The 14,854-nt window shown below is 58.5% G+C and overlaps 1 protein-coding gene across 5 annotated transcripts in view; it reads right to left on the bottom strand.

Moving 5' to 3' along the window:
- IQSEC1 (IQ motif and Sec7 domain ArfGEF 1) overlaps positions 1-14,854 on the bottom strand; it is a 331,819-nt gene that overhangs the window by 152,790 nt on the left and 164,175 nt on the right. The window lies entirely within an intron of this gene.

Below are 14,854 nucleotides of genomic sequence, written 5' to 3'. Positions count from 1 at the left end.
AGGGACAGAGAGAGAACAAGAGCCAGTGAGCAGGTAGGGGGGGAGGGAGGAGCAGACACAGGCTTTGCCGAAAGCAGCAGGCCTCAAGGTGAGCCTGGTGGGCACTTAGCACCCGGCAACAATGCCTCCTAGGTGCCTGCAGGTGGAGACAAAACCAATTTCATCCGCAGGCCCCAGATGCTGGGCTCCCTGCTGCTGCCAGACAAGGCACCCTCAGCGCCCTGGACGAGGGCCGGAGCCGTGGCCACGTTCTAGTTCCAGGCGGAGCGCGCATGGGGGGAGGGGCAGAACCCCGTGGCCGGAGGTCAGGAACCTGAGCAGGGACAAGGCACCAGGGGCCGTGTCTGTCACCCGGCTGTGCCTGGCCGCCCTCCGGCCCTGCTGTCTGCCCACCTTCTGTGTACCTGCGTCTTCCCTCAAGGGCGGACAGAATGGGGTTGCTGAAGAGTGGGGTCTGGGGAGGAAGGACAGACCCCACAGGAGATGGTGCAGGAAGCACTTTGCCAAGGGCGGGCGGCAAGGACGAGCCCCACCCCGGCCCTGGCTCGGTAGTGTCCCTGTCCCTCAGGGCGAGCTGGGGGGTCCCTGTCCACACCCCTGGGCACCTGCCAGGCCAGACCGGAACTGAGTGTGAAGGTCAGCCTCACGGTGGAGAGGGGACGGGTCCCTCTCACCCGGGCCACAGAGCTGCCTGGCAGGCCACGAGCTGGGGCCTCCGGGGACCACCCTGGCTCCCGGGCCGGCCCTGAGCAGACCTGCAGGCAGCAGCTGCCCACGGCCCAAGGCGGTGCGGAGGGCCGAGGGCCTGGGATGAGGGCGCTCCTGCTCTCCGGGACACGTGTGCCCCGCTGCGGGCACAGGAAAAGGACGGCTGAGAGCCCCGCCCGGTCTCCCTACCCCCAACCTCCTTCTACAGTCCAGCGATGGAACTGCGGCCGCCACCTCGGAGCAGAACCCTCCGTGGCTGCCCACGGCCCCTGCCTGCAGGGGGAGCCCCTCCGCCTCCTGTCCTGGTCCTGCCCACACCTCCAGGCTCTCCTCTCACCTCCTTCTTGCTCACCCTCGGGGTGCGGGGCTGGAGCCAGACGCGATCACTGAGTAAAAGCCTGCGGTACATCACAGAGCACTAGAGCCGGGCTCTGGGGCTGCCCTGTCCGCGCGCAAGCCCAGCTCTACCCCTCACTGGGGCAAGTTATTCGGTGACTCAGTTGCAATGTCTGTACAAAGGGGATGACAACAGCCCCACTTCCCAGGGTCTCTGTGAAGGTCAAATGAGCTCGCGCCTGCAGAATGCTTGCAACCTGAGGCCTGAGGTTTGCATACCCGGAGCGCCCTCCCCTCCTTGACCACCTGGCAACCTCCCTTCACCCTCCACGCCTGCTGTGGGTTGCGGGAACCCTCCCCACCTCTGGGTCACCGTCCTGTTCCGGCCCTTGGCACTCATATACTGACACCGTCTGTTCATGGCCTGCAGGTTGCCAGAAGGCAGAAACTATTTCTTACTGGGCTCTGTACCCCCTTGCTTAGGGCAATGCCTGGCACAAGATCCATCATTCATTCAATCAACAAAGATTTACTGAGCAACTACTATATGCCCAGTGCTTTTCTAGGCGCTGGAGATGCAGCAGCTAACACACTGTCAACCTCTCTGCCCTGGTGCAGCTGACACTCTAGTGGCCAAGATGGACCAACCAACCCCCAAGTAGGGACACAGCGGCGGGCCAGACGGAGACAGTGCTGGGCAGGGAAGGGGCGGGGGCATGTCAGGGTGGGATCTGCCATCTAGATTTGGTGGCTCCAGGCAGAGTGAATGAATGAATGAGCAAATGAATGAATGAATTATAAATGAGCACCTCACTTCAGCCCCCTCCCCGCCAGCAGCTCTGAGAGTCTCACACACTCACTGCAAACTCCCTGCAGCCCGACTCCCTGCATTCCAGTAGCAGGAAGTGATGTGCCCGTGTTAGGCGTAGTTTCGGTTGGGAGGGGGCTGACATTAATTAAGACCCCATTAATTAAGCTGTCAGTACAGTAATGGCCTTGGTTGTTAGCAAATTTGATTAAGGAACTGATTCTTGGAGGCCTCATGATTTCCCCATCTCATTAATAAATCTTCTCCTGCTCCCACTGTCATCCTTTCTCTCGTTCACTTGGCCACCTCCATCAGTGCCTGAGCTCCCAGATGGGGACCCGCCTCCTCTCAGTGCCTACGGAGTCTAGATTCCAAAGCTCTCTTGGGAGCCCAAAGGGTGGAGGGGAAGAGACTGGAGGACAGGGAGGCGGGAAGGGATGGGGCGGGTAGCTGGCAGGGCTCCTTCTGGAGCATGTCTGTCTAGCCCTGGTGTGCGGCATATTGAGGGAGGGATGTACCGCCAAGTGCGTGGCAGGAAGCAGCTATGAGACCTCAGTCAAGTTGCTACCCCTTTCTGAGCCTCAGTTTCCTCCTCCGTAAAATGGGGTCATTAACACCCCACTTTATGGCAGTGGTGAGAACCAATGAGGCAAGTGGCATGAGAAGCCTCGAAGCCCAGTAGTTCAGCTCTGATCGTGGCTACGGTGGTCCTGGGCTGGTGTCTCCAGCTGTCCTGAAAGTTAAGCGTCTGGAGACACTCAACTCCCCAGCCCTCCCCACGTTGAAAGCCCGGGGAACAAGGTTTGAGCTGCAGGTGCGGGATAGCCCTGGTTCTGGTCCCCAAATCTTTCTATAAAGCAGTGTGACCCCTCCTCTTCAGCCACCCCCTCCCCAGTCTCTCTGCAATCTCTGGTGCCTGTGGGTTTGGTGGCAGCACGTGGGGGGACGGCCTGGGGGTTGTGCTGCCAGACTGTGGGAGCCTGAAAGCCAGGGCAGCATGGAGAGACCCACAGGAGGGAGGCAGGGAGCCCAGAGTGCCCGACGGGCTGCCCTTCCCACAGCCCAGCCCCTCTCCCAGGCGAGCGGGTGAGACAGGCTTGATCTGTGGGTCCTTCCAGGGGCCAGGTGTTAAAATGCAGGTTCCTGGGCTCCCGGCAGACTGAATGAGTCTGTACTGGTATCCAGGAGGGGTACTGAAATCAGTATGGTAGCTGTGTCCTCAGCAAAATCACAATCAGATAGGATTGGGCAGTGATGCCAAGGGAAATGGTTGCATCTGTGAACATCAGCCACAGCTGTGCAGCAAAATCACGCGGAGAACTAAAACGATCCTGAGGCTTGGGCCCTCCCCGGACCCATAAACTGGAATCTCTGGGGATGGGACTGAGGCATGGGAGTTTTAAAAAATTCTCCATTGCTTCTAGCGCAGAGCCTGGGCTGAGACCCCCACCCTCAGGCCAAGACACTCCAAGTTTCCTGGGGAGGTTTGCTGAGCCTCAGTTTCCCCATCTCTAGAATGGGAGTCTTAGTGTCTGCCCAGCCAAGGCTGCTGTGCGAATTCCATCACTGAGACCAGGAGCTGGGCCTAGTGCAGGCAACGTCCGACATCACATTTCACCCTGAGGACACCCCCTCTCCCCCAGGGTTTAACAGTCCCTGAGAGTTGAGAATTTCTCTGACATCAGGCTCCTGGGCCCAGGCAAAGGTGTGGCAGAAAAAAGACGGCTGCCTCGGACCTATTCCCAGCAACAGCGGAAGTTCCATGCTGGGAAAGGATTTACTATTTGTTTCCCAGAAAAGCCGGGGCCTTGTCACAGGGGGGAGAACTCTGGCGTGTTCTGCTCACGTCAACAAACCAACCCGTGGGCTTTTCCACTTAAGAAGCAAATGAACATCACAGCAAACCACAGACCCAGGCCACCTTCATCACCCCAGGGGCTCCCGCCCGGGCCGACTGACACAGTGGCAGGAGCAATGTTTCCTTTCCTTCACGCTCCGTTAGCGAGAGAGCTGTCTGTCCCCTGATGGAGGGGGATGGGTGCTGTTTCACTAGGGGCTCCAGGGGCCCTTGTCATGGTATAGGGGGGTTCAAGGCCTTGGAGTGCCCCCCAGATGTCCCCCTACGTAATGTTCCAGGCCTCACCTTTCTAGTCCGGGGGACTGAGCCCAGCCTAAGGGTCCAGCTCTGCCCTCTGATCTTACAAGGTCTGAGGTCACTGAACAGCCCCAAGAGGCCTGGCCTGCGTAAGGTACCTAGGGCAGGAGGAGACGTGGGTCTGTGTCTCAACCCCTATGGCTTCCGGTCCCAGAGGAGGGGTCCTGTGAGGCCAGAGACCAAAGGCTGCTCACCCCAGAACAGAACATCGCAGAGGCCCGGAGAGCTGCGAGGGAAGCTGGCATTCTAATGTGACGCCCCAGGAAGCCTGGCTTAACGAGGCCCAGGCTTGGCTTTCCATAAATACCCAGACCTGTGATGTCACTGCCCCGTGCAGACTTTCACAGTCTCTGCCGCTGGCCTAGCGCCCAGCAGACAGGTGTTTGCCTCAGGCCCACAGAACACCTGGGTGGCACGGAGGGACACTGTTGCTCCCTGCTCACAAGGGCAGGCTGGACCTTCACCTGTCCCTGGAGGGCACAGCACCCTGTGTCCACCCTGACCTTCCTGCCAACCTTCCATCAGCGGTGGCTGAAGTGCCAGTCACGGAAGAGCCGGGCACGAGAAGCTTTTTCCAAATGGACACAGGAGGGCTGTACCAAACGCCACAATGGTAGCAGCAGGTCGGGGGACCCTGTACATAGATTTGGGGTGCTACCCGCCCTCAGAGACAGGGAATTTTACAGCCCAGCAGAGTCCTGCTGACTAACAGCCTTTCCCTCATCGTTACCACTGACAAACACCTCCACTGCAGGGGACAAATGCTGGCATCTCTGCCTGGTGGCCAGCTCCCTCTGCAAGCCACCTGCACGGCAACCCACCCCTCCCCGCACAGAGCCCCCGCTCCAGCTCCAAGCTGGGCTGCGGCCCCTCTGGCCTCGAGTTCCAGGCATAAACCTGCCACCTATACTCACAAACAGCGTCTCCTGCACGCCATCCTGTTTGGGGGCAGTTTTCCCTTCTCTCTCCCTCTCCAGTGGTGGAGGCTCAACGTGGTTGGAGGCGCGCAGATGCTCAGGCGAGAAGTGGAAGGGAATAAAATTAAATCGAGGGCGAGTCACATTCCCGGGGGTGGCGGGCTGCTCCACGGAGGCTGGGCCAGGAGCAGGGGGCGGCAGCAGCGGGCTCCGAGGGGCCCAGGTAACGCAGGGCTCACGCCGAGCCTGGCAGCCTGCGAAGACGTGGTCGCCAGGTTGGCGGGGGGGCGTGGGCCTCGCTGCTACCTGAGACCACCTCGGGCTTTTTCCCTCCCGCACATCCGTGGTGGCGGGGCGCCGGGGGGAGGGGAAGGCTGGGGGAGTGTCCACACCCGCTTTGCTCTCGCAGCATCCGGAGGAGGGACCGGAGCAGAGACTCCCCCGCGCCCCAGGAGCTACGTAGTGCGGCCGCGCTGGACCAATCGCCGAGGCGCTCGTCGCCATGGCAACCGCAGCATCAGGAGCGGCCGCCCAGTGGCGCCCTCGCTGCAAAGTCACCCACCAGGCGGAGAGCGCCCGCGCCACGGCCCGGCACTCGGAACCTGGAAATCTGTTGCTAAAATGCATGCGCTGCCCCGGAGCCTACGATGACGCTGCTTCCCAGGGTGGCTTCTCTGCCTTTGCGACGGAGACGTGCGAGGCACGGAGCGCACGGGGTTGGCGCCCTGGAGTCAGGCCGACAGATTCCCAGACTGGCTCTGCCTCTCAAAGGCCCTGAGATCTTGGGCAAGCCGCCTCTCTTCTGGGAGCCTTGATCTATGATACTGTAAAATGGGATCACAGTAGCTATGTCACAGGGTTCCAGGAGGGCTTACCACACACAGCAGCCGCATGGATGCGGAGCTGCTATCATTCATGCTGGCCATGTCCTGGGGCTAGCGGAATCTCTGGTCTAGCTGTGGTGCCCGCTCATTCATGTACCCACTCACTCACTCATTCCAAAGGCACTGCTGTGGGACTGGCAACCCAGTGGTGAATAAGGCAACGTTATCTGCCCTCATTCATTCATTAGACTGCCCCGTTTACATTCTACGGGGGAAATAGGAAGTCAACATGTAGTCAAAGATAATTTTGCATAGTAGTAAGGATCAGGATAAAAATAAAGCAGAAGGTGGAAGGGAGGGGGAGGGGAGGGAGGGAAGCCCCCTCCCTCACATCAGAGGTGTGGGGGGGTCAGAGAGGGCACATGTGGGCTGAGACATGTATGATGGAAGATCTAGGGGGGGAACATTCCAGGCAGAGGGAAGATCTAGTGTCAAGGTCCTGAGGCAGAAATGAGCTTAGTGTGTCTGAGTACCATTGAGGATGCCAGTGTGGCTGGAGTGAGTGAGTCACCGGGAGGTGACGATGAGAAGGTCGCCATCCATCCTCCCCTCCCAGATTCACTTTGAACTGATCAGAGAGTCTGTTTCCTCACATGTAAACCAGGAACTCCAAATCTATTTCATATATGCATATATATATATATATATATATATATATATAATGTTTAAGTGCATTATAATCCTAATAACAACCTCAGTGGGATATAAGATTTTACAGAAGAGGAAACTAAAGCCAGAGGTTCAGCAACTGGCCCAGGGCCACACAGCTGGTGGGCGGCACACCAGGGAAGTCTGGCTCCGGAGTCTCGGCTCTTAAGCTCTTGCAAAACTTCCTCATTGGGACAATTACATGAGCAAATGGGTAGGAATGCCCCGGCCCCTTGGCGGCAACTCAGAAGGCCATTCTCTTCTTCCCATTTTCTCTGGGCTTTCAGACCCGCTGAATGTAGGCAAAGGAGGGTTGCTGCATCGTCTAGTTTTGTTTTAGTCTTTCATTTACAGTGGAGGAAACAGAACTCAGAGAAGGCAAGTGACTTGGCTGAAGTTGCACAGCACAGAGTGGCAGGGGTGGGACTAGGAGCCAGTTCTTCTGGCTGTACACGCTCACGTGGAGCAGGAGTAGAGATGAGGGCTGGGCAACGGAGGTGAAGGGCATCAGAACTGCAAGAGGCTTCCTGAATCACACCTTTGAAGGACCCATCTTCCTCCAGCAGGTACTTCACTCCCCGAGAAGAAGGCTGTCAAGTAAGTGCCTGAACTTGTGGCAGAGCCCACCCACCTCTCTCCCCACTGCAGCTGCACAAGATTTTAAGAACAATGCAAAAATCATAACAACTATGACCACGAGGCTGGTTTTGTTTCAGCTCCAATGTTTAGTGACTCTTCAGAGGCCCCCCACTCAGAGGGGGCTCACCTCCATGCATGGCAGAGCCAAGACTCAACCCCCCCATCTCTGTGGCTCCCAGGCCTGGGCCCTAGCATCTCTCCTCAGGACCTCCTCAGAGTGGGGATTATTTTATCACATCCATTTTCCACCGGCAGGGCCGGCTCCAGTGTCCCTTTCCTGGGTCTCCACTTTCGGAACCCTGGAGCCTCCCTGGGGGTCATGATATCACCTGCACGCCCACTGCTTTTTGACACTTCCTCCTCACAAACTTACATGTGTGTTTCTTACATGTTAGCCTGTTATTTCAAAATAAGGCAAATGGAGAAGACCCCGGAGTTCAGACGCAAATGCCAAGACTGTAGGTGTTTACAAGGCACGTGGGTAGGTGCTAGATTTCTGAAGGTGGGTTTCTAGCACAGGATCAGGTGCAAGGGAGTCTCCAAAAATTGTCGAGCTGAGATTAGAGACCCACAGGCTTGTCCTTTCGGGAAGTGACAAAGGTCACTCAGCAAGGGGGCGTGCCCACACGTGCAGGCGTGTGTGTGGGCTTTGCCTGCCTCACACCAAGCCTGCACCATCACCATCGGAGGGTGGGTTTGTCAGCACACTTTGCAGATGTGAAGGCTGAGGTCAGGAGCGGGTCCAAGGGCACACAGTGAGGAAGTGGCGCCGCAGGACTTTAGTACTGAGAGGTTGGTGGGGCTCTCCCAACCGTAACCAGATGCCTGGGGTGGGGAGCATGGGGCAGCCGGCCTTTCCAAAGGCAGGTTCACCCACCCACCCCCTCCTGCAGGCCCGGGACTGGGGCACATGGGAACTGGCGTTGGGACAGGTCCTCACCCCAGCAGTCACCCACTCTCTGGGTCACTCCGGAAATGCTGGCATTCACCCCCTGCCCCCCGCCCCGGTCGCTGTGGACCCCTGGAAGCAACCCAGACTGGGAGGAGAAAGCAGAGGCCAACGGTGGTAGGGAAACGTTTCACACCCAGGACTTCCCGCCTCCACTGGAAAATTCCACCCTGCAGGCGGACAGGCACATTTACACAGAGAGCGTGCGGCTCCCGCAGCCTGGGGCCACTGTCCCCATCTGTCCCCACCATGAAAGGAGCACAACAGCATGTGACGGAGGAAGGACAGAGAGGGCTGGAGCAGGGAGTCAACAGCTCCCCAGGCCACAGGACCTTCCAGGCCACTGCTGGGGGCGGGGGGCGGTCCCAGCATCTTCCCATCTACATTCTGACTCTTCAAATCTCAGAATCACAAATCCTTCAAGGCCTGGAATTCTTTTTTCATTCTTGCTTAAGCTTTACGGTTTAAAGGAACAATCTTAAATTCATAAATAACATGAAAATCTCTTCTCCTTAAATAAAGCAAGGTCCCCTTGACCACTCCCCCAATTCTCACTGCCCTAGCCCACCTCTGCAGAGGTACCCACTGTCATCTGTCAGGATGTACCCTCCAGAACGTTTCCTATGCATTAAGCTACATACACATGCCCGTAGAAAGTATCAAGTACTATGCAGACCCTAAAAAGCGGTATCATATAAAGTTACGAAATTAAAAAGTCAATACACCAAAAGGCATAAAGATGCAGACAGTGAGCTCTGGGTATGCCCCACCCACTATGAGAGTTGGAACACAGTGGGTCTGATGGCAGCCATGGTCACCTCAGCTCCATCCCCACACCAGCCCCCCTCCTCACACACCCACAGTGAACTCACTCCCGTAGCAAATCTCTCCGTGCAGTTTTCCTACGGGGCTAGGTACCCAGAAACAGCAGGAACACTCGTGCATGCTTCTAGACTTTACATAAACGGAATCACGCCACGCGTCATTTTCCATGAAGCTCTTTCGCCCTCAGCATACACTCAGGACACTGAATCCTGGAATCCCTAATCCACAGGCTATCCTGTGCAGTTGCCAAATCCCAGGCGTGGACTCAGCTCTTGCAGCTGGGGGGGTCCCCCAGGCTGTGAACAGCCCTCGCACCCCTGCCCCCGCCCCACCACGTTCAGGGAGCTAAGGAAGGGAGGAAGTGACCACAGCAATTATCTCTGGAAACGTGGGCGGGCTCCTGGGGGCTGGGCACACCCCGTCTGCTGTGCACCAGTTACTACCCGTGTCCTGTGCCCTGTCCTGGGGGAGAAGGGGTCCCTGACACGTGGCTGAAACGCAACGGCTGCTGCTTCTTGGAGCCATTCTGGAGCCCCGGCTGATGGAGAGCTGGAAACCACCTGGCTGGCATCGGTCTCTGCGCTCCCGCTGCCGTGCCAGGCTTGCCAAGGACACCCGGTCCAAGGAGCCCGCCCGGGAGGGAGCCGGGGCCCCGCAGATGCTCCCGCAGATGCTCTGGCGGCACTTGGGATGTGCTGGCGGGAGGGGGGAGGCGTGGAGGCCAGCGCTGCAGGGTGTGCCGGCTTCTGTGGGGCTGGGACTAGACTTGGCGTCCGATCACCCAGAGGGCGAGAGCAAGTGGGGGCAGTGGGTCCCGGGAGCCTCCACTCGGGAGCCTGTGCGCCGCTTCCCGCGGGAGGCAGGCTGGGCGGGAAGGTGCAGGTGGGGCATCGCTGGCCGGCCCAAGGCCTGCGTGGGTGGCAGGGCAGGAGGACCAGCCCCAGACGCCGAGCCAGAGGTGACGGGTCCGAGCGTGCGCGGGGTGGTGGGCCCCTCCCTCTCCCAGCAGGGGCGGTGCCCCCTCTCCGCCCCCCTCGAGCGGCTGCACCCTCTCGGCAGGCAGGCAGTGCAGCCCGGCGGTCAAGACCAGAAGCCACCTCTGCCACCAGCGGTGGGACTTGGGGCAGGCGACCCAAACTCAGCCGCTTCCGAAAGCCTCAGCTAGTCGGGGTGCTGGGCTGCTGGGCGGCTCGCAGAACTGCAGCCGGCTGGGCCTGGAGTCGGGGGACCCGGGCTAAGGCCTGCGCACACCCCCCTTGCCTGCCGCCAGGTGGAACTGAGAGCGGGCGGTGGCCCCCGCAGCCCCGGCGGCGTGTACAGACCCCACAGCGGCTCCCACTTCTCACCCTGCTTGTATTATTTGATTAATAGTCTCCTCTAAGTCTAAAATAATTTTCATTTAAAAGCAAAACTTCCAGTCACTATTACAAATCGTGTACCTGACAGGCTGGTTAGACCACCGAGAAATATTCAAATAAATATGGTTATGAAAGAAAAGCTGCCCACCTGAGACCCTCCCTTGGCCCCGGGATGTCTGGGCGCCCCAGCCTGGGAAACCCCATGCTGAGGCCGGGGAGGCGGGCAGGTGGGCACAGGGCAGGTGGCGGGGTCGGCCCTGCTCACTGGCTGGGTCAGGGTAGACCGGGGACCTGCTCGTGGTCACTGCTGGGCTGGTAACTGCTCCTTTCCTTTCCAGAAGGCCCACCTGCCCTTCTGTGTGTGTGTCTGTCTGTCTGTCTTTGGTGATTTGCACTGCTCCCTGGGACAGGGCTGAGGCCTCTGAGATCCGTATGAAGGGGGCAGCACCCCCCGTGCCACCTGACAGCATCCCTAGGGGCTGGGCTCCTCCCAGGTCCTCCTGGGAATCTAGGAGCCGAGCCGGGCTGTGTGTGTGCTTGACTGCCAGGAGCGTTCCCTGATCACAAAGCAGCACTAATTCTCTGCCCACTTGCTGCTTCATCCATAAAACGCTGACTGATGCCGGCCCGTCCAGGCAGTGGGGGTCCAAGATGAGAAACAGCCACGTCTCCCACCTGGAGGAAGGGAATGGGCACATCCTGGGGCCGTGGTGAACCGCCACCCGTCTCCCTGCCCCGAGCCGCCCCTCCTGCGTTCACCCCTGCACCCCCTCGGCGCCTGGGGTTTGGGTGGGGCTGATTCTTCTCCCGGCTCAGGATCGGGCACGGGACTCGAGCTGGGCCCTGAGAGGAAGCCCGACTTCACTGGCGTTGTTGGGAGAGAGAACCTCTGGACTTAAGCTTGAGCTCAGACCTGAGAGATACAAGCTGGCGCTTCACACAGGCGCCTGACAAGGAGCCGGACTGAGAGCGGCAGAGGGACAGCCCTGGGGTCGTCACTGGAGCCTCTGGATCCAGCGACACCTGAAGCTTTGAGGTCATGTGAGCTGATAAGCTCATTTCACCTGGGCCAGTCTGAAGTGGGCCCTCTGTCACTTACGACCCAAAGTCCCAATACCTGTGCCTTTTAACAGTTATAATTCTGAGTGAATAGTGTAATATTGAGTGACTGTTTCCATAGAAGTTACACAGAATACCTTATAAGTGGGAGGGAAGGAGGGGTAAGTTCTTCGGCAAAAGGAAACGGGAAGGAAAAGTGGAAGTTTCCTGAAGGGCAGGATGTGGACGCTGAGCCTCGAAGGATGAGTAGAAACTCGTCAGGCAGACAGTGCGTGGAAAGGCGTTACTTGCAGATGGAACAGCATGTGCAAAGGCGTGGAGGTGAGACGCAGAGAGTGATGCGCCTCAGCCTTTGAGGGCCTTGGGCGTCGTCTGAGGGGAAAGGGGAGCAGAGGAGGGGCGTGTGATTAAGCCTGTGATTAAATAGATCCTTCATGGGGGATGGGTGGGGGGGGAGATTAGAGGCTGGAGGGCTTCACCTCTGGAGGGAGGAGGAGGGGGAGGCCTGCACACAGCGTGGGGTGGGACGGAGAGAAGGGGTGTTTTGGGGAGAAGTGTGGGTGAGGTATGGGGACAAGGGCGACACCCAGGTTCCTGGCTTGGGCACTGGGTGGCGGGTGGCACCATTTACCTACACTGGGACACGGGAAGAGGTGCACAGTGGAAGAGAGATGACCCTCCTCTTTGGATGTGCTGGGATGCGGTGCCTGGGGGCCAAGGGGAGCGTCCAGGAGGCGCTAAGGGTCTGGCTGGAGGCTCAGCTCCGGGGGAGAGGGGAGGGAAAGTGTGAGGGGTGAGGAGGGGAGGTCGGCCGAGCCCTGGGGATACAGACGTTTAAGGGCAGAAGCAAAGGCCAGCAAAGGAGGTGGAGAGACCCGGTGAGCCGCGGGCCCTCAGCTGCAGGCTCTCCCGCCGCTCACTGCCCAGCCCCCGCCCTGCCCGTCCTCCCTGCGGGTCCATCAACCACCCTCTCCTGTCACAGAGATGCAGGCCATGTCCCCGTGTCCCCCAGGGCCTGACATAACACAGAAACGACATTTCTTAGCAAAAAAGAGCCCAAAGTAAGCTCTAAGCTTCATGCACACCACGGCACTATTTACAACAATAAACAAACTAAAACCCCAAACAAATAGGAAGGTGAACGCCCAATGCTGAAGCTGCTAAAAACACATGGTTCCTGCCTGGCACCGGGCATCAGGCAGCCTTCAAAAGGGATGTTGACAAACAATGACATTAACGATTGTTCGTTAAAAAAAAAAAAAAAAAAAAAAAAGTAGGTTCTCAAAGCGTGTATTCCGTACAAACCTAAGAATGTGACCGAGATACAACCAGAAAAACACCACATCGACAGCTGGCCCTCGAGTGGGGGTCACTGATCGACTTTATTTCCCTTTTCATTTTCATTTATTTTTCAAATGTTCTACAACATACTTAACTATAGTATGGGAAAAATATATTATTACAAAAAATTCCCCAGTCATCTAAAAGTGACTGAAACACCAACGAGCTATCATATAAGGATGAGGAGACGGGTCCTGAGGGGCACAGCGCACAGGTCTGGGGTCGGATGTGGGTTTGAACCCTGGCTCCACGCTGCTTACCTTGGGGCCCATCCCTGCTCCCTGCTCCCCTGGGCTTCCTGTCTGAGGACCGGTCCCACCTGGCCCCTGGCAGAGGCTGCTGGGAACACCCCGGGTTGGGTGCCAGCAGCGCCTGGAAGCGGGGGCGCCCGTGACCTGTATTCCCCAAAGGCGGCAGCATACGAAGGGGTAGGAAGGTCAGGGCGCTGAGAAGGCGGCCCTGGAACCCCGGGTGCAGCTGGCTGGGCACCAGGCCACAGCCCCGAGGGGTCCTTACTGGACTGAGCGCCCCGGGGTTGAGGACGGCCCTGCCCTCAGAGCCCCTTTTATAGTTTTCAAGTCGTGTGTGGCCGTTACCCAAGTGGGTCCCCTCGCCACCCTCTGACTCAGGTGTCGTTTCCCCAGTTTACGGATGGGGGACGAGGCTGGACCACCTCTCGCCCTACCTGTGAGACTGTCCAGGATCGTCCCGGCCCGAGGGGCATGTGGGCTGCAGGGGGCAGGGCTGACCCAATGGCGCCTGGGCCCTGCGGTCTCCTGTCCCCCACCTCCAGGCGGCCATGGGCCCAGTTTGGTCACCTGTTCATCTTTACCCAGGGAGGGGGTACTTGGAAGGAGGCTCCTCTCCAGGCCAGTGGGGGCCTGGTCTGTCTGGGGACTTGGGCTGCTGGTGGGGCCCAGGCTGGACGGCTGGGGTCTCTGGTCACCCAGCCCAGAGAGACGCAGCCCCATCTGGTCGGATAAAGGCTGCTCCCGGGCAGACTGGGCTGGGGTCGGCTGGGGGCCCAGCAGGCATGGACTCTGCCATCAAACCTATCAGCTCAGGTCCCAGCCCACCACTCACCTGCTGTGTGACCCCCAGCAAGTGACTACCTGTCTCTGAGCCTCAGTTCATACCCTGGGAAATGGGAAAAGCAGGGTCCTCGCAGAGAATGGACACGAGGAGGGTCGCCAGGCACACAGCTCATCATCAGAGCTGAGAGGCCTATCTGTCTGCAAGCCGGTTCAGCCCTGGGGAGTGGCCTGGAGGAAGCTGGGTGCACAGAGCTACCCCCAGGGCTGGGAACCAGAGCCTGTGTCTTTCCTGGGAGGGCCAGGGTCCTTCTCCATCCTGACCGGGGCTACCGCCCTTTCCCCACACTGTGACACTGCATCCTGTACAAACGCCAATCAGCTCCAGGCCTCCCCAGATTCCCACACCTCCGCCACTCCGCTCACCTGCTGACACTCATCCCTTCCCCCACTCTGCTCCCTGCCTTGTCCCTGCCTCAGGGCCTTTGCACATGTGCTCCCTCCATCAGAACGCACTTCTCCCAGGTCTCCGCACATCTCGCTCTATTCCAGTCTCAGCTCAGAGCTCACCTGCCTGGGAAGACTTTCCTGAGCACCCTCGCTGAAATGGCCCCCCAGGTGCCCATTTCATTTCATCCAGAGCATTTAAAATGATCCTGTTTAATTGTTTTTTTTTCCAACATCTATCTTCCCTCAAGAGAATGTCAGGTCCATAGGGGCAGGGTCACCACGGCATCCCTCAGTGCACTGATGGGGCCTGCACACAGTAGGTGTCTAATAAATGTCCACCGACAGAAAGGATTAATGAACACCCTCAAGCCATGCTCCCTGGCTCACCCCCAGCTGCATCAGTGGGAACACAGGTACACCCTGTAGCTTCCCATTATTTCCACACGCCTCACCCTTCGCGGGTTTGGTAAACACCCCACCCCGATGAAGATTCTTCCAACAGTGAATCTGCGCTGGGTAATTATGCGTGCCTCCACGCTAATAATAGGTCTTGTGATTATAGTTTATTTGCTGCGATTTTAGTTAATGGACCGGATGGAATATTTGCATATGGAAAGTTCCCCAGCTGTTTCGGGGAGCTCCCAAATTTGCTGCTCACGGGAGAAGAGCCTCTTGGTGCAGGAAGAGCCCCAGAGGGCGGGCAGGAGGCCTGGAGGCAAGCCCTTCACCTCTCTTGGCCTCAGTCT

Source organism: Balaenoptera musculus, chromosome 11 (genome assembly GCF_009873245.2).
Source record: "Balaenoptera musculus isolate JJ_BM4_2016_0621 chromosome 11, mBalMus1.pri.v3, whole genome shotgun sequence".
NCBI lineage: Eukaryota > Metazoa > Chordata > Mammalia > Artiodactyla > Balaenopteridae > Balaenoptera > Balaenoptera musculus.
Note: the sequence above shows the minus strand (reverse complement) of the source record. Positions and strands in the feature narration are given on the sequence as shown.